The 20,932-nt window shown below is 45.0% G+C and overlaps 1 protein-coding gene across 2 annotated transcripts in view; it reads right to left on the bottom strand.

Moving 5' to 3' along the window:
- CDON (cell adhesion associated, oncogene regulated) overlaps nucleotides 1-20,932 on the bottom strand; it is a 123,257-nt gene that overhangs the window by 61,741 nt on the left and 40,584 nt on the right. Inside the window, exon 1 of one of the 2 annotated variants that reach the window (XM_035140257.2) lies at nucleotides 54-1,029. The exons of the other annotated variant lie outside the window; for it this stretch is intronic. The gene's annotated coding sequence lies outside the window, so the exon portion shown is untranslated. Of the gene's footprint in view, nucleotides 1-53; nucleotides 1,030-20,932 lie in introns of those variants that run through there. 2 annotated transcript variants of the gene reach the window in all.

Below are 20,932 nucleotides of genomic sequence, written 5' to 3'. Positions count from 1 at the left end.
GCCAACCCGCCCCCCCACCCGCCCGCCAGCGCCGCGGCTCCCCTCCTTCTCACCTCTCCTCAGCTGCAGCAGCGGCGCTGCCTGCGCCCATAGAGCCCTCGCTCCCACTCGGCAGCCGCCCCCCAGTACATTCCAGAGAGAGCAGGCGAGGCGGACGGGACCCTCCATCCAACACCGACCGACCAACCGGCCAGAGCAGACCGTCCCGTCCTGCGCCGCCGCCAACGAACAACACACGACTCTCAAGCACTGACGGACTGATTGACTGAATTGAGAGAGGGAGGGAGGGAATGCGCGCGCGCCCGCCCGAGCCAGCAAGAGACAGGCGCGCGCGCGGCTCCGCTCGCGAGGGTAGGCACGTTTAAGCCCCGCCCCATGGCCCGCTCGCGCCCGGGCGCAGCCTCTCACAGACGGAGAGGGAAGGGGAGGCGCACGCTTGAGGCTCCGCCTTCCTCCTCCTCACGAGTCAAAACGGCTGGGCTCGCGCCTCAAGCTCCGCCCACCGCGTTCGCTCAGCCAAACGGCGGTTTCCTTTGCCTTGGCGCGCTCCTCCCTCCTCCCACTCTTGCCACCACAACACTCTTGGAATGTACCAATGGCGTAAACAAATGGAAGGTGGGGGGGGTGCGTAAAAGAGCGAAATCTCAATCTTGGCCGAGCCGCGTCTGTGGCTTAAGCGGAGATGTGAGGGCGGTGACTTTGTTGAGGAAACGGCTGGCTTCGAAGGAGGCCGCCGTCGCCGCCGCTTGGAAGTCAGAGGAAGGAACAGCGAAGGTGTTTCTCCCCGCCCCCCGTACGAACATGGGCGTTGCCATCCAGAAAAGGAGGCGGGGCTGCAGGCATGTGTAACTCTGTTTGACCTCCAGTTTTCTCAATGAGATCCAGCAACGTGTGAAGTTCCTGTATGGTTTGCTGTCGGCTTTATCGCTGCGCACATTATTGAGATGAACGCTGCGGTCCTAGGGTCAGAAATAAGCCCTCCTATTTAGTTTAGTGGGACATGCTCCTAGGTAAGCAGGTGTGGGATTACAGTGTTGCTGCTTTTAAAAAACCATAAAAAAATTTATGTGCATTATTTGTTAGTGGGTAGACATAGCAGACGACACAGCGATTTCTTCAAGCAGCTCTTTATTAGTAAGCTGGAACAGAACTACTGTAACTGAGCAGCTCAGCTGGCCTGCTTTTATAGGCAGCCGGCTGACAACATTGTAACAACTACAGCCCAGGGTTTCCTGCCTAAATTAACTGATGTGGACCTGGGCTGTGTCGTCTGCTACGGTATGTCTACCCACTATTTAACAAATAACGCACATAATTTTTTTAAATGGTTTTTTATAAAGCAGCAACACTGCAACCCCACACCTGCTTATCTAGGAACATGTCCCACTAAACTAAATGGGGCTTATTTCTGACATTCGGACCATTAATTATTTATTCATAGAGGCAGTGCTTTTTTCCTGGGGGGGGGCGCAGGGGGCTCCATACCCCTAAACATTTTGTGAATATTTGCACTTTTGCCCATTTACTGTATTTATTTTTCCCGATTTGAACTATAAAATTGTGGGTTTTTTGAGTCAAAATGAGAGGACCCCTAAACATTTTTTAAGGAAAATAGCACTGCATAGAGGCATATGATAGCAGTTTAAAGTGGCCAGAGCACCACAGGGCAATACATATGTGAGAGGCAGTGCTCTGCAGTGGTTAGAGTGCCGGACTAGGGCCTGGGAGACTAGAGTTCAAATCCTCCCACTCAGCCATGAAGCTCACTGAATATCCTTGGATCAGTCACTCGGAGGGAGCCCTCTGCCCCTGCCCCTGGAGAGTCTGGGAATTATGCAGCATGGAAGAAAGGAAAGATATAAAGGTACCGTAGCAATTAAACAAAAATAAACAAAGGGCAACTTGCTGCTGGGGCTGCTTGATGGCCTGTAGGTGTAGACAGGTGAGCTAGTAAATTATCTGAAAGTCTTCTGCAAGGCTGAGTTAATATATTTACCAGCAGCAGCACGGAATGCTATATATCAGGTTCAGTTTTATGCCTGATGTCCCCAGAGGCCACAGTGATGATATGCATAACAAATTCTGAAATTAAAAATGGCCATGTGTCATAAATAAATAAAGCTACTCATTTGCTAACTAGAACTTCTCTCCTTGGGGAAGCTGAAAACCTTGAAAGGAGTGCCACGGGGTTGATTTTTTTTTGCACTGGCACAAAGCCAGTGTAATTCTAATGCCATAAATAAAATTCTACACTTGAGATGCACAGTACAGTCTCCTGCTCTCATTTGCTATTGTGATTCCTTTCACACTTACCCATTCATAATGAAAGGAAAAAGTTGAAATGTGCATTCATGAAATTCAACGCAGTATCTTATCTTTGCTCAAGAATGCATCTGCCCCTATCCTGTACGTATTACCACCCCATGAGTGATGATCTTACTTTCTAATAGCTGTAGCATTTGAGTAGCTCTCGCAATAACTCTTGTTCTGATCAAGTTTACCTTTGGTCACTCATGCAAACATACAGTCCTGAACATGCCTTATGTCTCCGATACACGTTTATTTAGAATTAAGACCATTGTGTCCAATGGGGCTTGTTCCCTAATAAGTTTGTTTAGCCTCTCCAACTCTCTCTCTCCTTTAACATATAGAGACATGGGGAAGAGCAGTCATAAAATATTTCTAAATCTTCAATGACAATACACCATGGGCAATTCAGCTAGCTGCAGCTGGGGTGCTCATTTATATACCACCCAAAAAGAGTGGAAATGTATCACCTCAAAAGAGCACAAATTTGCAAAGAACTTCCATATCTAATTTATATGTAATAATGTAAAATTAGGAAGAATTGCTATCATTTAACTAAAATACACTCACATTAGTGGTAGTTACAGGTAGGTAGCCGTGTTGGTCTGAGTCGAAGCAAAATAAAAAAATTCCTTCAGTAGCACCTTAAAGACCAACTAAGTTTTTATTTTGGTATGAGCTTTCGTGTGCATGCACACTTCGTCAGATACACTGAAACAGAATCCACCAGACCCTTATGTATATTCAGAGGGTGGGGGGTGGGGTGATGGGAATGGGTGATGGGCTGATGGGAGTGAAACAGGCCAAACCCTATTCCAAATGATAAATGGACATAAATCTGATATCAGGAACCACAAGACAGAGAAACCAGTAGGAGAACACTTCAATCTCCCAGGACATTCTATACAAGATCTCAAAGCAGCTGTTTTATTACAGAAAAATTTCAGGAACAGACTGGAAAAAGAAGTTTCTGAATTGGAACTCATTACCAAGCTTAAAACCATGGAGCCACCTGGGATGAATAAAGACATTGGATTCTTATCTCATTATGCATGATCAAGCTTTCTTTAGCACCTCAGCCCTTGCTCCCCCCCCCCAGGACCAATTGCAGTCATCAACAGTCGTTAACAGCCATCTACAGGTTTACCACTCCCATCAGCCCATCACCCATTCCCATCACCCCCACCCCCCACCCTCTGAACATACATAAGGGTCTGGTGGATTCTGTTTCAGTGTATCTGACGAAGTGTGCATGCACACGAAAGCTCATACCAAAATAAAAACTTAGTTGGTCTTTAAGGTGCTACTGAAGGAATTTTTTTATTTCACATTAGTGGGACAACTATGGCCAGGTATCTGCTTTTTCTTATGTGCAGGTGTTCACTGTTGATGTCTAACTCCATGGCACCTGCTTTCCATTCTTGGGGTTCTTTCTCTTTAAACAAAACTTGGATGCTTCCAATAGAGGAGTGTCAGCCCAATAGAGGACTGCCCATTGTAAAATAGGGCACACAACCACCCTAGTGACAGCATATGTCATCTGGCTGCTGTTAGAATCCACTTGAACATTCTGGGGTTGTTTAACAACGAAACAAAAAACACAAAAAAATGATGGAAGCTTGTATTTTTCCTGTCTAAAAGAAGACAGATTGTGGCTGCTGCATGTTTGGCTGACTTTTAGGCGTTCTAAAAATAAGCATTTTTGGAAGGATCAACGTCACTAGACAAAACAAGATTCTTTGTTGCAGGGCATATATATTGACATTAAAAGTGAAGCGAAAACAAAGGGTTTAAATTAAGCAAAACATTTTCAAAACCCCACCTCCACCTAGTTTTAAAATAAATATAATGGCGTCGGGGGAAAGGGGATCTCAGGAAATGGCTGGCTCTCATCCAGGTAAGTGCTTATAAATGGTAATACTATTAGCAAAAAAACATTTCTTTCAAGGAGTGAAAATAAAAGGTGGTTGCTTCCATAAGAATTCAGGGATAAACTGTATACCAACAGTGAACTCCTAACCAATAAGATATGCACTAGGATGCTAGGGAAGAGACTGGCCATCATTGCCCTGCCCAACTTCTTTTTGCTGCTGCCAGCCTCCTCTGGAGTAAGGATTTGGGAGCCAGCTGTATGTGTCATCTCGCCTGGTGAGAGGACGCCTCCCCTTTGAGCTGTAAGCCAAGCTGCTTGGAGTCCAGGAAAACTAGCACCAGAAACTTGATTGTTTTGCTTTGTATTTATGTACTTAAACCTATATTGTGGTGTGTGTGTTTTGGTAATATTGAATTTATTCTGTGTTTGTTAAATTGTCATTTTTGAAATTTACTGACATGCTCTATATTTTGTATATTTGCATTATGATTTTTGGATGTTTGCTGTAAGACACTTTGGGTGCCGCTCATTGTGGAAGAGTGGCATATAAATACATTTAACCAACCAGGTCTACTGAGAAATAAGTCCTGTTGAAGTCAGTGGGGCTTGCTCCTTGGTAAGAGGGTTAGGACTGCAGCCTAAATTCTTACACAGATCAGGGGAAGCAATAGTGCCACTCTATTCTGCCTTGGTCAGACCACACCTGGAATGCTGTGTCCAGTTCTGGGTACCACAATTTAAGAAAGATATTGACAAGCTGGAAGATGTGCAGAGGGGGGCAACCGAGATGATTAAGGGTCTGAAACTCTGATGGAGTTTGGTGTGTTTGGCCTGGAAAAGGGGAGACTGAAATGAGATATGATAGCTATCTCAAGGGCTGTCACTTGGAAGACAGATCAAGCTTGTTTTCTCCTGCTCTGGAGGGTAGGACTCGAACCAATGGCTTCAAGTTTCAAGAAAAGAGATTAAACACCAGGAACTATTTTTTGACAGGAAGAGCTGTTTGACAGTGGAATGGACTCCCTCAGATAGTTGTGGACTCTCCTTCCTAAGCAGAGGTTGGATGGCCACCTGTCATGAAGGCTTTAGTTGAGATTCCTGCATTGCAGAGGGTTGGACTAGATGATCCTCGGGGTCCCTTCCAACTCTACAATTCTATGATTCTACGATGCCTGGGGTGGAGTACCACTTTTGAATATGCCCACCAACACCAAATGAATAAAGGCAGACTCCCCATAAATAAATAAAAAGGCACATTAGCAAAAGAAAAAAAGATTCTAATTTGGCCATTTTGCCCTTTGTACTGGTTGTCTATTTGCCGGGAGTTCATAAACAGAGTATTCCCATATGTGATCTCCCCGCATCTCAAGCGGGGAGTGTTGCTCTCTATCACCACTGATTCCGCTGCATCTGTAGATCAGGCTACAGCCTGTTGGTAGGAAGAGGAGGTTATGATACACAAGCAGCGGAGGGCAAGAAGAAATCGCAACAGGGAAAGACAGGGAAAGAGCTAGGGCTCAAGAAACCCCATGGTTTTCAAGGACATGCAGCAGTTCAAGAGGCAGCCTGCATCTGTATTTCTTGGAAGAGCTGTGGTTCAAATCCACCTGTGGCTGATGTGCTTCCTTTATCCCAGCCCAGTCCCTAGAAGTTTTATGGGTGCCTGAGCAGGCTATCGGAGAAATAGTGAGGAGGCAACACCTTTTTTTGTATGTGGCCTATGGTTTAAATATCTTTCCTTGAGGTGTAAGATAGATTCCAAATGAGCTTTTCAAAGTGGTCAATCTTACCTTTTATCCCACTCTTCTTCCAGGAGCTTAGGATGGTACCCCTTTCCCATGTTTTAAGCCAAAACAACCATGCAAAGCAGATTAGGCTGAGAATAACTGGCCCAAGGCTACTCAGGGAGCTCCGTGGCTGGGCAGAGATTTGAACATGTGTATCTCCAGTCTGGTGGTGCGGTGGGTTAAACCACTGAGCCTAGGGCTTGCTGATCAGGAGGTCGGCGGTTCGAATCCCTGTGACGGGGTGAGCTCCCGTTGCTTGGTCCCAGCTCCTGCCAACCTAGCAGTTCGAAAGCACGTCAAAATGCAAGTAGATAAATAGGAACCGCTACAGCAGGAAGGTAAACGGCGTTTCCATGTGCTGCTCTGGTTTTCCAGAAGCGGCTTTGTCATGCTGTCCACATGACCTGGAAGCTATACGCCGGCTCCCTCGGCCAATAATGCAAGATGAGTGCGCAACCCCAGTCGGTCACGACTGGACCTAATGGTCAGGGGTCCCTTTACCTTTTCTCTCCAGTCTAAATCTAATGCTCTGTCCACTATGCCATACTGAAATAACTTTGGGCTCTTTTTGAGACTGTGTTTTTAAACAACTGGGTTCTGTTTCTGGCAGTTTAAGAGCTTATTTCACATTACATCAGCTTTCAAATGAACTTGTGGCATGACTAAAATGAACTGTGTGTGTGTGTGTGTGTGTGTGTGTGTGTGTGTGTGTGTGTGTGTAGTGGAAACTGCCCTTGAGGATGGTGCAATGTTTCCTTACTCATCAGACAAAATTAGTTGATGTTTTCCTGAGTCTGCTGCAAAGCTGCAAAGCAAATATATCCAGCCAGCAAATCTCTGCAAACAAGACGACAAAATAATCACAAATCAAAAAGTGACTTATATGCAAGGAATAGAAGACATGGCTAGCTTGTTTTCTCTATATGGCCTCTGTTAAATGTGGCTTGCTTCACTTAGATACTCCACTTGCCTGCTTCACTTAGATACCCTTTTAAAATTCCTTTGCTCTGTAGAGAATAATGATGCTAAGGGAGTGAATCAAATCCAGTCCCCTGCCAGGATGTACTCTATACCCCAGCATGGTGCCCTCTCTGCCTCTCCTCCAGTTCCCTAAGGAAAGGACAGTCCTGCTGACGACAGCAGCTAAAACCCAGGCAGAGATCCTTATAGACAGGCCACAATGCAATTTTCTATGGTCTCAGATTAAATGTCCTTTCTCCCCTGCTACCTGTCTGTGTGCTGCGGAGGGGATGTATAATCAGCGGAGGCTATTCATTCACCTCCGTTCACATTCTTCTACCTGCATTCCTGGATGTGTTTCCCATCCCACATTTATTTCAGCTGGATTTGTCAGAAGCTTAACTCGGAGCTAATTAGCACCCTAGAATGCCTGTCTTTTCTACTAGGGTACCTTCCACAAAAGGTTTACCTTGTGATTAAAGCTGGGTGCCTCAGGACAGCACCCTTGAATGCATCCTTCTGCATTCTTTCAGAATTAAGCCTGGAGGAGGTGGGTGGAGTGGTGGGGGGAAACACCCACATTTTCTCTAATCCTAAGAAAAAACAAAAACAAAAAAAAGCCCTGAAAGAGGACTTAACTCCTTTCTAAAAAGTTAAATCACTTAACTCTGCCTGACCTGTTGCCAGAAGCCAGGAAGCTGAACCAACAGAGCTTCTGTTCGTGATCCTTCAGCACAAAAGATCCTCTGCTTTGGGGCTTTGTTTTTATTTAGGTGGAGTGACTTGCCTTTGACACCCCAGTTCCCCTCCTTCAATAAATCCAAATGACTGAAAATAACAAGGGCAGAGCCCAAAAACCACTTGTAACCGCCATGTTGACACTGAAGTTAATGGGATTTACTACTTTGTGAATGGCTTTCCAGGCTGCAGCAAAACCTGTTAGGAGATTTCTATTTCTGCAGTAAAAAGGTCTTATATTGGGCAAAACTGCTATGCCAAACATTGCATCTTGCAAACGCACTCACTGTGGCCTACTGTACTTGGGTAGCCTCAATTAGCTCTGTTTGTTTTTCTGGAAAGCAGAAGAACCAAAATTATCCTATAAAATGTTTGCTAAGTCCACAGTGTAGCCCAGTGTTTATTATACAACCCGGGCTTCCTCAACCTCGGAACTCCAGATGTTTTGAGACTACCATTCCCATCATCCCTGACTACTGGTCCTGCTAGCTAGGGATCATGGGAGTTGTAGGCCAAAAACATCTGGAGGGCCAAGGTTGAGAAAGCCTGATAGAGCCTGTATATGAGGAAAAAAAGACAGCCACCTGCAAGTTGAACCTCTATCTAATGATGGTCTTGATAACTGGGCAGAATCTTAAGGGACTTGGCAGTTCTTCAAATAAACACTACCCATTCCAATCGGCATGTTTAAATACTAGTGAATATTAAATCACAAAGTCAACATATATTGATAACCTGCATAAATCTCAAATTAAGCATGGCAACTTCATTCATCAAAGCACACTCGGCCCCCTTTGCCACCCTCAGTTTAAGAATCACTAGTGGGGGAAAACTTGGGCTGAGAATGTATAGAAATCCCTCAAACCACATTTTGGAGATGGGTTGACGTTCTCCAGGCCGAGTCCTGGGAACTCAGAAAGGCCTAGTTTCTTCTGCACCTGTGCTCAGAGACAGGCAAGCTGATGTTGCTAGCAGCTGGGATAGAGACATGCTGTTTTCGATGACAGCTAATGGCAAGTTTCTTTTACTCCATGGCAGAGCAGCTGCTTTTGGTCATGAGTTTAAGCATCAGTTGAATAGATTCCTTGTACTGTAGCCAGACTCTTAATGCGGTGACTTGCTGTAATTTTTAAAAGGTCCATTATTCAATAATTCCTTGTCCCAGGAGAAACTACGTGAGCAAAGGAGGTGGACACCAAAATTGCCAAAGGTAGGCCGTAGATAGCTTAAGGAGAGTGCTGTCTGTGGTTCTTGACAAAAAAGACTCCATGTGGTCCCATGGAAAGATGTTGTCTTACTATGACCATGGGCACCACACACGCTTTAAACAAACATTTTGAAATAAGACTGGGAGGATACTAGAAAATCTTTATTGAAAGATATGATCTAAGAGGGCTTTCTTCCCATCATCCGAAACCCCATTACTCAGACACCAATGACTCAGCCACACCACTTAAGAAGATGTATTATTATTATTCTCAAACTGAAATTTATAGGCGATTAGATTAAAAACTAACATGCCATATTCATTTCTAATGAAATGAGATTTTTGATTAACGGCCTGCTGTTTAAAGCAATCCCCTTGGAATGAGCTGTTCTCAAACACTAGCTAAGCTGCCAGCTGCACACAGCCTCCTCCCGCTCACTGTATGGGTATGTTTTAAAATCTAATTACTTACTAATAAACACATTCTCAGAATGAGTTTCTGCGAGATGTAGGGTACTGATATGACAACACCAAGAGGGAAATTGACCCAACTCAAATCATGTACCCCTGTGGCTCTCCCCATGCCGTTGGACTCCCATCAGCCCCAACCAGTATGGCCAATGGCCAAGGACAACAGGAGTTGTAGACCAACTGCCTTTGAAGGGCCACAGGTTCCCCACTGCTGTTCTGGACCTTCCCTGGTGGGCTTATATTCCCTGTTTCCAAAACAGCTGTGGGAACCGGATACAGAAAGCATCATGATGCAGATGGCACTCACACCGAGATTCTCCTCTACATCTGCAATGCATTCTGAAGGTCTCCTTCATGGTAGATCTCCATTGTTGGATTGGAACAAACAGCTTAGGGTGAGATCTATGTTTTGCTCAGAGTAGACCCAACGCAATTCATATGACCAAGTTAGGCCCATTCATTTCAATTAGTCTATGCTGAGTAAAACATACCTGTGAGAAATGGCATCTCCAATGTGACCACAGAGCTTTGGGAAACCACTGCCTAGGCCATGAAATTATTTTACCTGGATTCATTAATGGACCCCACTTCCTGTGCATTCCCACCACTCAGACCACAGCACACTTTGTGGTGACTCCATGTAGATGGGGCCGTGGGACTGTGCTTGCTTGCTTGCTAGCGTTGCCCTATACCTGTACGTGAGTTCAGCATAACCTGTGTATATCAGGAGTCACCAATTCAGTGCCCAGGGGGGGGGACTGTGACACCTATGACGGCTTCAGAGGTATCTCTGGACAAGTGGCCCAGACTCTGAGCTTTCGTTTAAAAAGCAAAAAGCTTCTAGCCTTCCTAGAAAAAACTCCTGTCCAAAATTGTGGAAAGCCACCATCAATAACTATAAATAATAGTGAACTAGATTAACCCATGGTGTGAATTGGTACAACCCTCTATCAGCCAGAGTTGATCTGTGGAAGTTCTCCGAATATTGTTGACTCTACCTCTCATCATTCCTTGTTTAGCATGGAATGATGAGAGTTGTAGTCCAGCAAATCTGGAAGGCCCCAGGTCAGCCACCCATGGTGTGGGAATAATTCTGACCTAGATAGATCAATGGCCTAAGTCAGTATAAGGCACTTTCCTGTATACAGAACCTACATACACATAAAGTTTGAAGCCAAACACATGTAAGAAGTGGAGCCAATAGGCCCTCTCGTAGGACCCTCCAAGTGTTCCTATTTTCCAGGGACAGTCCCGGATTTACAGAAGCCACCGTAGTTTCTGATTTGATCCCGGACGTCCCACTTTTCCTTAGGAAAACCTGTAGGTTTTGGTAAATCAAAAGTACTTTGAGTCTGAAGAACCTTGTTTTCATTTTCAAACCCAACCAAGTGAAAGTTTCCTAACTGCTAACACAAGAACTCATGTAGGATTGCAGTATTTTAAAATACACACACAATACATCCACCCACCCCTGCCGGGTAGAACATTGGGACGTTTTTTTAATAAATGTAACTGCCCAATGTGCAGACAATTTTTTTAAAAAAAAAATTAAACAAGGTAAAAAGTATGTACATTATGAGTCATTGGGCATGCTTGGTATCTTTCGCACTTTCAAGCATGGCAGTCCTTTGAATGATGAAAATGTTTTGCTAACAAGTCCTGGCAATGTTGTTTTTTTGTCTGCTCCCCCTTCCAGAAACGGCCTGCGAATTGGCACAAAGAGTGCAAAGTTGGCAAGACTTTTTGAGATCATATCTTGAGCATGCAGTAACACAAAGCATTTATTCTGCAGCAACTGAATACAATATTGTTTGCTGTCCAAGACTTCAAGAAAGACTGCAATCTGCTTTTTCTCTTTCCACATTCAATATTACAGTGTGCACTCACTCACTCTGTCTCATACACACACACACACACACACACACACACACACACACACACACACTTTTCAAACATCTTAATGTTTCAGCTTGCACCACTTGTGCCTTTTTTCCATTTTGGCATGGCATTACAGAGACATTTTAAAAGGAAGATAGAAATGTGAGAAGAAATCTGTGCAATAGATTTTTTAAAAATAATAATAAAAGCAAATAGTTTAACAATCATCTATAGAATGTGCTATGGTCCATGGGGTCACAAAGAGTCGGACACGACTAAACGACTAAACAACAACAATAGAACAACAGGAATTGCACTCCATGCCAGCTATTTGGGGGGGGGGGGAGGTAAAGAAGTACCATGTTGTTTGCCTTTCATATAAGGTTATAATAGCCTTAAGAAAAAGAAAAGGGGGAGCTATGGCAAAAAGATGTCTTCTTCCTATTTTTTCTTTTAAAAAATGAATCTTTCTATTGAGAAAGATTTAAGGATCCTTAAAAAAAGAAACTGGGCTGCTGCAGCTCAACAACGTAGCAGAGCAAGCCATTGGCTACAGTGGCGGAGCAAGTCGATTGGGCGCCTAGGGCGGTGTGCATGTCCTGCGCCCAGGGGTGTGGCCAGCCGCCCGTGGGGCAAGCTGGGGAAGGATGCTCCGTGGGGCCTCCAAGGAGTCTGCCTGCCTCCTCCCACTCAGCCACCCTACAGCTGAGGGGGAGGCGGCAGGCGGACCGCTTGGGCCACCGTGTCACTCTGCAGGCCCCACGGTGAATGCCGCCCGGCATTTTGTCATCCCCCTCAGTGGTGACACCTGGGGCAAACCGCCCCCCCCCATTCCTCCGCCCCTGATTGGCTATGTTCACATGTCATAAGCAGCTGGAATTTCTTGATTATCGCAGTTTACCTCTCACAAGCAAGCAGCATGCTGCTGCACATTGCCTGGTCACTTGTATTTCATTCCTTACCCGATGTAAGGAAAGAGAAATAAACCACAAAGCCATAATTCAATCGACTTCCATGTACATCTGAATTCGGGATCACGGCTCGTTTCTCCCTACCAAACTGGGATTTGTATGCCAACCAGAAAACAGACAAATACCGTAGTTTAGGGCTGACTGGCCGTCCTGCTTTGCTAGGAGAAATTTAGCACAACTTTTTTGTTTGAATGCAACTAGAAGCCAAGCTTATCTGCAGCTTCCTGATTTTGTTTTTGCCACCCATGGCAGGGCAGGGGAGAAACCACAGCTCAGTGGCAAAAGGTCTCCGGTTCAGTCCCCAGCATGTCCAGGTAGGGCTAGGGGTAGGGGAGATGCCTAAAAACCCTGGAGAGCTACTCCCAGTCAGTGTAGACAGCAGTAAAGGTAATGGTCTGATGGTCTGTTGCAGTATAAGGCCGTTTCCTATGTCCCTGCTAAGAGAAACAGGAACAACTGGGTATCTGCACAATAAGCCACAATAACCCAGTAATATCTTGCCACAGAATGTCCACAGAAACCTCTGACACAATGCAGGAGTGAGTAGAAATAGCGAGCTTGTCAATATTTGTGGGCTTTGTAAAGATAATGTGTTTTTCTGACTCTTTAATTGTCCCCACTCTTCTTCTCCGCCCACAAAGTATCTTGACAATTGTTTCATGAGGTGCTGGTATTTCACTGCTAGGCATCCTTGTTTATTTGGTTCTATTTCTGTCCAGTTCCTTCTCTTTCCAAAGATTTAGGATGGATAACAGCTATTAAAGGATAAAGCAAAACAACAACAAAAGAATCTAGTCAGAGCTCATCTGCGGTTTAGCACTGAATTGGAGCAAACAGCAATCTGGTTTTCCACTAATTGCCATTTGTTCTGATTTATCACTAAAGAGCAGGTTTTCTAGAGAGAAAGCAACAGGGCAAAAGCAATTCCGCTCAGATCCATAGCTAGAAAGTGTGGGACAAGCAGAAAACTGCTCTGACCAATGTTTTCCAGGAAGTTCATATGCCACTCAGCATGGTCACAAGCAGAAGTATGGCTGAGCCCATAGTTGTGTTGGAGACAATGATCAAACAGGTCTATGAAAAACAACAATATGTTATTGCTACATAACATAAAACCGGAGGCAGGGTGGGATTGAAAATGTAGTAAGCAAGCCATCGGATGGTTGTGTATCCACATTTCTTCCACAAGATACAGCAGCAGCATTGCACCACAGAAACATCTGTTGTGTTAGCTCAATTGGTTAGAGCCTGGTGCTGATAACACCAAGGTTGGGGGTTTGATCCCCATATGAGAAAGCTGCATATTCCTGCATTGCGGGGGGTTGCACTAGATCAGGCACGTCCAACTCCCAAGAGACTGTGATCTACTCCCAGTAGAAAATAAATGGCAGTGATCTACCCATTGTCATTCCAGGGGGGAGATGCCAGAGTTGTTGATATTTTTTTTAGGTGAGGCAGAACTTGTTGCCGCTAACAAACGACGAATGGACGCCCATTAGATGCAACGGAGGGACAGAGCTAGGACGGCGGGAGCCGGAGACTTTCATCGCAATGCTTTTTTCATCCAGCGATCAACAGGGACCACGCGAATGACCGCGAAAATCTGGGGGTCTACCTGTTGATCACGGTCGACTGGTTGGACATCCCTACACTAGATGATCCTCAGGGTCCCCTCCAACTCTGCAATTCTACGAGCCTATGAGGTGCTCTGCCTACAGTACAGAAACTGCCACCATTCATGCTGAGGACGACCCACAAATATCAAGCAAACGCCTCTGGCAGAAAGTAACACCAACAGAGTTTTTAAAAAGAACCACGCTGGCTATGTAAATATTCACAGATTACTCATTTTTTCCACAGGTGTTGGTAACTTTTTCTGGGAGTGAATAAACTAGTGCCATGGCACGAGTGATCACATGACCATGCTGGGTGGCATATGAGCTCCTTTTGGCCATTAAACTTCTTTCCCGTGAAGCCACAGAGTCACATAAATACCCCAGCAGCCCAAGGCATAGTCAGAAGGCACACAGAATCATGGCATCCCTGAGGATCATCTGTTCCAACCCCCATATGATACAGTCCACTTTGTTGAGCCCAAGCAGGCCTGGCCTTGGTCAGCTTGGATGGAAAAATGCTGAGACACCCTCTGTAAGTTGCTTTGCATACAGTATTTGAGAAAAAGTCAGCTATGTAGAGAAATGACTACTGTAAAAACATATCCATGCAGTAGTGTAGTGGTCCGGGACTATGCCAGGTTGAAGATAGGGTTCCTGTCTCCACCATCCTGGAGCTGTCCCATCAGCACAAAAAAATTAGCTTTTCAGCCAGTGAGAAGAAGCCTTCACACCCTTTGTGCTGATCAGAGCCAATCAGAACGAAAGTAGGTGAGTCGGCCACTGAGGATTGGCTCCTAGGGCCACCCTGGAGAAGGTGTGTCGGAAGAACTCGGAGGAGGAATTTTTCCGTATGCTCCAAAGCTTAAGCATTTAGGAACACACACTGAAAGCACAAGGTGTTTCTGTTTCAAGGGAATGGTAGGCAGGTTCTGTTATACAGTATGCAATGAAACGTCAAAGAAAACACGGCTAAAGGCACTCTGAAGGAAGATATTGGAGCAGTACAAATCTATTGCCCAAGTCCATGCACAAAAAATAGATTGAGCTGAAAGGCCACACATAGGGATCTGCACCAATAGTTGCAGTTCATCCCTTTTTTATTATTATTATTGTATAATTATAAGATTACTGTATAATCTTAGAAGATTTTATAATCGGGAGAAGAAAAGGCAAAGGAATAAGCCCTATACATATCCGGAGTGGGGTCCCTAAGCCCCTACGGTGGGATGACGCCTTGTATGCCTCCTTCCGGCAACGCCTGCGGTCGGCGCAGTGCCATGCAACTTGTTCAGTTAGCACAAATATTTTTGCTTGTGGAACCTTTCCCCTGCCCTTCCCCACCCCATCCCTTTTACATGAAAAGGCAGATCCAGAAAGGCTCGCCCTTAACAGATCCAGCTTGATTTCTGTCGCTAGAAGGCTGCATTCCAAGGATGACTGCAGAGCAAGAATGATGTTTAACCTAGCAGTGTAGAATCCCAAAGCACAATATTTACAGCAGTCTTCTTGGAGCAGCAATTACCCTCATTAACTCAGGACTCGGCCACTTGCCTCCTGCACTACGAAACAAAACAAAAGCTATCCAAGGCAGTGATACAACTGCAGGATGCATCAGTCAGAAGAGGATAATGGTGCTCCTCAAAGCCCTAAAAGGTTATATTACTGGGCCCTTGTTGTAAAAAGCCGGGGTGGGGGTGGGGAGTAAGTAAGGAGAAGGGGGTAAACAGAGATGTTAACTCATCCAATCTCTTCCAACTAGTAGTTGCTGACAACAAAGTTAAAAGGATGGAGGAGAGAGATTGATGAGTCCAGGAGGTGTTTTTACTTAAAGCCTGTAAAAGCTGTGTATATGTCACTCGAAAAGCCTGTGCAATATTATACACACCACCAAATTGTGGAGCTTGCTGTGTGTATCCTGCCAGCCGCAGAGTCTCTGCTTCCAAAGCAAACAACATCTACCCTTGTCAAGATTTCTGGAGGTGGTGGTGGTTTTTTTTAAAGATGCGCTCTCTCTCCCTCCCCCCCCCCCGGTCTTTGCGTAACACATGAGATGTGTGGTGAGACAACCTCTGACTGCTTATCAGCTGAAATGCCTTGTATTATTTAGGAAAGTTCAATGCGCTAGAATTCTTGGCGGTCTAGACGTTAGGGAAATGATAAGGGCGAAACAGGGCGAGCCACGTTTCTATGGAAACAGGAAGTGGCAGGATTCCCGAAAAAAAAATGGCTGCTGTGTTGTGAATGGTGGACTACTTCATCAGAGAGTGTTTACTCTGTGCTTGTCTATATAAATAGCTACTGCTGTTTTAAGTTTTTGTTGGGGCTTTTGCACTGTGAAAGGATTCCACCGGCCAAGAATAAAATAAACAGAGCTATGGGCTTCAGGCCTCTGTTTTTGTTTTCTTCTTTAGATAGCACATTGGTTCTCTCACCATTTGGGATTACTCCAGATTTCCACTGTCCGTTATTCTCTTCTTTGTTTACAACGATTAAGCTGCATTTTAAAGCCCCATAAAAACAGACACATTTCATCACTGTGACTTGCTTAAGGGTTTTTGAAAATGACTCCTCTAATAAATGCTAACTTCCCAATGAGGACAATTATTCTTGGTGGATGAAAGGCCAAATAAACAGGATCAAGAACCCGTTAATAGAAGAGCTTCTGTTGAAAAGAGACTGGGAAGTGGAGCTGTGGCGAGGTCCGCAGTTCCTACAAGTGGCCCACATTGCGGTTCTTTGGGGGACTGGATGTGACAGATCAGGTTAACTGTGGTTCCAGCGCAGACTCCTGACAGCATGGGATGGAAAAGCTAGATATGGTCTAAGGGCTTCCATTGGGCTTCCATTGACTATCCTTCCCCGATACAGAATGTTTAAGGAGAAACCACCATAGTTCATGTATTGGGTAAGCGCCACTGCCGCCACCAGCAAGTCTGATCTGGAATACATCATTCCCTTTCCTCTCTCAATACAGCAATCACCTCCCCCACCCCCAAAAAGAACTGGTGTGGTGTGTACATTGCCATGTTCAAAGTAGTTGCACATGCCTAAAGGATTGCAGATTAAAGCTCTTCTCCAATGGGAATGTTTAAGCAAAGGCTGAGAAGCACTGGCTGTAGAGCATAGCAATTTTGGGTTGTATTAGGGTTGCCATACGCCCGGAATTTCCCGGACATACCCGGAATACTGCAGTTGGCAGCAGTGTCCAGGCAGAAATAGGTCAAATGTCTGGGGAAATCTGGACATATGGCAGTGCCGATTATCCATAGAAATAGCTCAAAAATGGCATATTAATTTATTTATTTTTGCGATTTTGCCAAAAAACAACAACCCCTCAACAACTTTGGGCAAAACTAAAAAAAAAACTTTTTCACTGTTTGAAATATGGTAACCCTAGTTGTATCCAATGTAGCGTTAAATTAAAGTCACTTAGCTAAGGCTGTCATACGTCCAGAGTTTGTCTGTCGGGTCCGGGCAGAATTTCCTGGGCATATATATTTTTTAAAAAAACTTTTGCATATGGATTTTCACTTTTTGAAATATGGCAACCCTAATACGGTATATGTGTCCCGCAGTCAAAATGTTGCCATATATGCTGTGGCAAATAAACCACAGGATCGACCAGGGACAGCCCACGATCGACCAGTAGATTGCAATCGACCGGTTGGACATCCCTGAGCTATACCATTCGTGGAGCTGGTGCAGTTTATTCCCTTCTGTTTTCCTCCTGTAGTTTCCATCAGGAGGGAAACTGTTCTACCACAGCAACAAAAGGGAACGGTTGGAGAAACATAAGAGCCTTCTTCCACCATAGTAAGAACCTGGCAAAGTATTGGATAAGATCTAAATCAGGCATCCCCAAACTGCAGCCCTCCAGATGTTTTGGCCTACAACTCCCATGATCCCTAGCTAACAGGACCAGTGGTTGGGGAAGATGGGAATTGTAGTCCAAAACATCTGGAGGGCTGAAGTTTGGGGGTGCCTGGTGTAAATCTTCCCGCCCAAGATTTAGGATTGCCACCTTCAGCCTGTAGCCTCTTCCCTGCTAGCCCCAAAATAGCAGCCTCAGTATCATTCTTGGCATCCAGTCATTCCATGTGCTTTTATTTTTGAAGACCGTGGATCAAAAGACCATCTTTAATTCCATGCAAATACATGCTGGATGCAGGGAAGCCTCTGGCACTCCCCTGCCCCAGCATAGATCAGAACAATAACTGGAGCATATTCAGAATCCTCTCGACATCTAGTGTCTCTCCTGCACAGTTTACAGGCCTACATAATGAGAAAAGGAGCAGCTTGGATCAGTCTCTCCTCCAGAGAGAAGATACTTTTATCACTCGCTCATCATCACAACAAGTCCTTGTCAGGCCCCATGTTGACAATCTGATCAAAGCTGCCAGAGACAAAAATAAATGAATTTCAAAGGCTGCCACTCAGACATGCAGGAGTCTCACCAGGCTTCAAGTGATGCACTGAGTCTCTCATTCTCTCGAGTCTGATGCTTGTTCTGTAGTCTTTTAGGCTCCAAAAATCCATCACCAGCGTAAGGGCCCATTTTAACTTTGATGAGTTGCAAGCTATAAAAGCCAGATTTGCTGGCTCCTGAAACGGCCTTTGTATACTCTGCTTCTAAGCACGTAACTTTCATATGCTACGGCACGGCTCATTTCTATGAAAAGGTCTTGTGCTGTTATATAGAAGCTGTTCCAGTATTTAGCAACTCCAAGACTCCTTGCATTTTATTTCCTGCTGACCTCACTGGTGGCAATCCCTACTGCTAGGCAGACACACTTACTTATTTATTTCCCACATTTTTATCTAAGGAGCACAAGATACCATACCTGGTTCTCCTTTTCTTCATCTATCCTCACAAAAACAGGTTGACAGGTTGTGCTGGGAGGCAAGTGGGCCAAGTGGGAGTTTGAACCCTAGTCTCCCAAGTCCTAGACTGACACTCTAACCACTACACCACACTGCCTCTCATATTATCCACCTGCAACTGTAACTCAGGATAACATTTCATGTATATGGTGAAGAGGAAGAGATAAATAAATTTAATAAACCTAAACCCAGAAGGGACTGGCCACCCTAGCAGGTGGGTCGCTATTGCTTACTGAGAGATAGAGGCAGCAGGAAGGTCAGCGTGGAGCAAACACACTCGCAGGAGTGCTAGATGGGCTTCACCACCGTGTTTGCACTGCATCAACCTCCCTCCCGCTTTGCCCTTCTTCCTCCCCTCTGTTGTAAGTGTTACAAGTGGTCAAACTAAACCCAGGAAGCAGAAGTGTGAATTGTCCCTGAGGTATTAGCTGCTGCTTTGCCCCTTAGCTTCAATGCCCAGAGAAAATTACCTGTCCTTGACTTTCTCTCAGGCCAATCCCCCCAGGTGATAATAGAGCTCCTAGCACCTAGCTGATAAATATCTACAGAGTATACACCTGGTAGCCAAATTTGCTCTGGCAGGTAAGAAGCTCCATAATGCTCTCTCATTTTAAAATTTCATGCTGTAAACTATTTACGCTGTAAACTTTTTATAGGGTATGTTGTGCAATTTCAGAAGAAAGCCTTGCCTCGCCCTCTGCTGTACTTTGTAAAGGCCTTTGTCTATGCACAATAAATTGATTGATTGACTTTTGGAAATCCAATGTTCCCCCAATACAGAGCGCCTGGCAGAGCATGCATGCTAATAAAACTCCCCTCAGAGTTGTCCCCGAGTTGTGGGATCTTTGCTATTGATTTGTTGCAAACTAAACTCAAGAACAAATTTAACGCTAGTGGCTCGCCCCCCAAACAGTATCAATTTGCTATGTACGCTGGGCGCCAGCAACTGGGGAAGGTCTTTTGTAGAACAAACAGGGTTGAAAGGCATGGGAGCAGTGGAAAAAGTAGGGGAGCTGTGCTCCTGCACAAATGCCATTCATTCCAAGAGAATTTACACAGAAGGTATTCCCAATGGCCTGAGCCCTTTGTCTCCTTCAGCCCTCCAGGACCAACATGTCAACACCATCTATAGACACATGTTACCCTACTGCTCTTGAAATACTACCCAGATGTATTCCTTCTCTCACACAGAGAGATATACACACACTTGTAAGATATTGCTGGCAGACCTTAACTATACATCTGCAGTCTTGAATGCCCTTGCACTTGGGGAACGTTCTGTTCTGAATAGGCCTTCAGGATAGAAGTAGGATTATTCATAAATATATTATTGTAAGCAGAGCCCTGTTGCCTGGCCCCATTGTTCCGCAACAAAGCCCCGAGAACCCAATAGCTCAATAAATGAATAACTTTTATCTGCTTGGTTAATACCAGTACATGCATACTGGATTATTACTTCTTAGCAAAGAAAGAGGCTCATATATTGCCCAAAGCATTTACATCACTTAAGTGGGCTCCATTTGCATGATAATCACCTCTTTGGGGGGGGGAATTACTGCTTAATTAAAGAACAGCAGTCACTTTAATTAGCATGTCTCCATGCTCCCTGGTACTTTGCATGGATTCAAATGAGCTGCTCATTAAGCCCTGGCATTGATACAAGCTACGCCCTTTGGCCGTGATCTAACCAAATTAACATCAGGGGACAAACCGCTTCATGGTTCAGAAGGGATGACGGACAGCTTGTTTCTTCATGTCTGTCGCACACGGTCTACACTGGAGATCTCAGAGGGAGATTTGGGTGAAAATGTGAGGTTTGGAAATAACTTGGTAAACTGCTGCTCCTGTCTGTAATTGTTATTAAGCAGTCCTGCTAGCTAAATGCACCAAAGGATTCCTATATGGTCCACATGAGGTAGGAAAACACCACATGGTGCAAATATTTCCTCCGCATTGAACCTTCAGAAACATCATCTTTTTGCTAGGTGTGAAATCATGTACAATAATAATTATATTCTCATTCCACCCTTCATCCAACAAATGCAGAGCAGCACACATATTCTGCTCAGGCACACATATTCTGCTCAGGGGGGGGGGGCAAAGCCGTGTTGCGCACTGCGCATGGCAAGGGCGCCGGAGCGATCTCTGCGCCTCAGTGCCAGAGTGCCCGACCTGCTTTTATCCTCACAACTGTGGGCCTTTTATAGTCTATAGTGCTATAGTTGCTCTTTGATCCAAAGTTT

Source organism: Zootoca vivipara, chromosome 15 (assembly GCF_963506605.1).
Source record: "Zootoca vivipara chromosome 15, rZooViv1.1, whole genome shotgun sequence".
Classification (NCBI taxonomy): Eukaryota; Metazoa; Chordata; class Lepidosauria; order Squamata; family Lacertidae; genus Zootoca; species Zootoca vivipara.
This window is presented reverse-complemented; position numbering and strand designations above follow the sequence as displayed.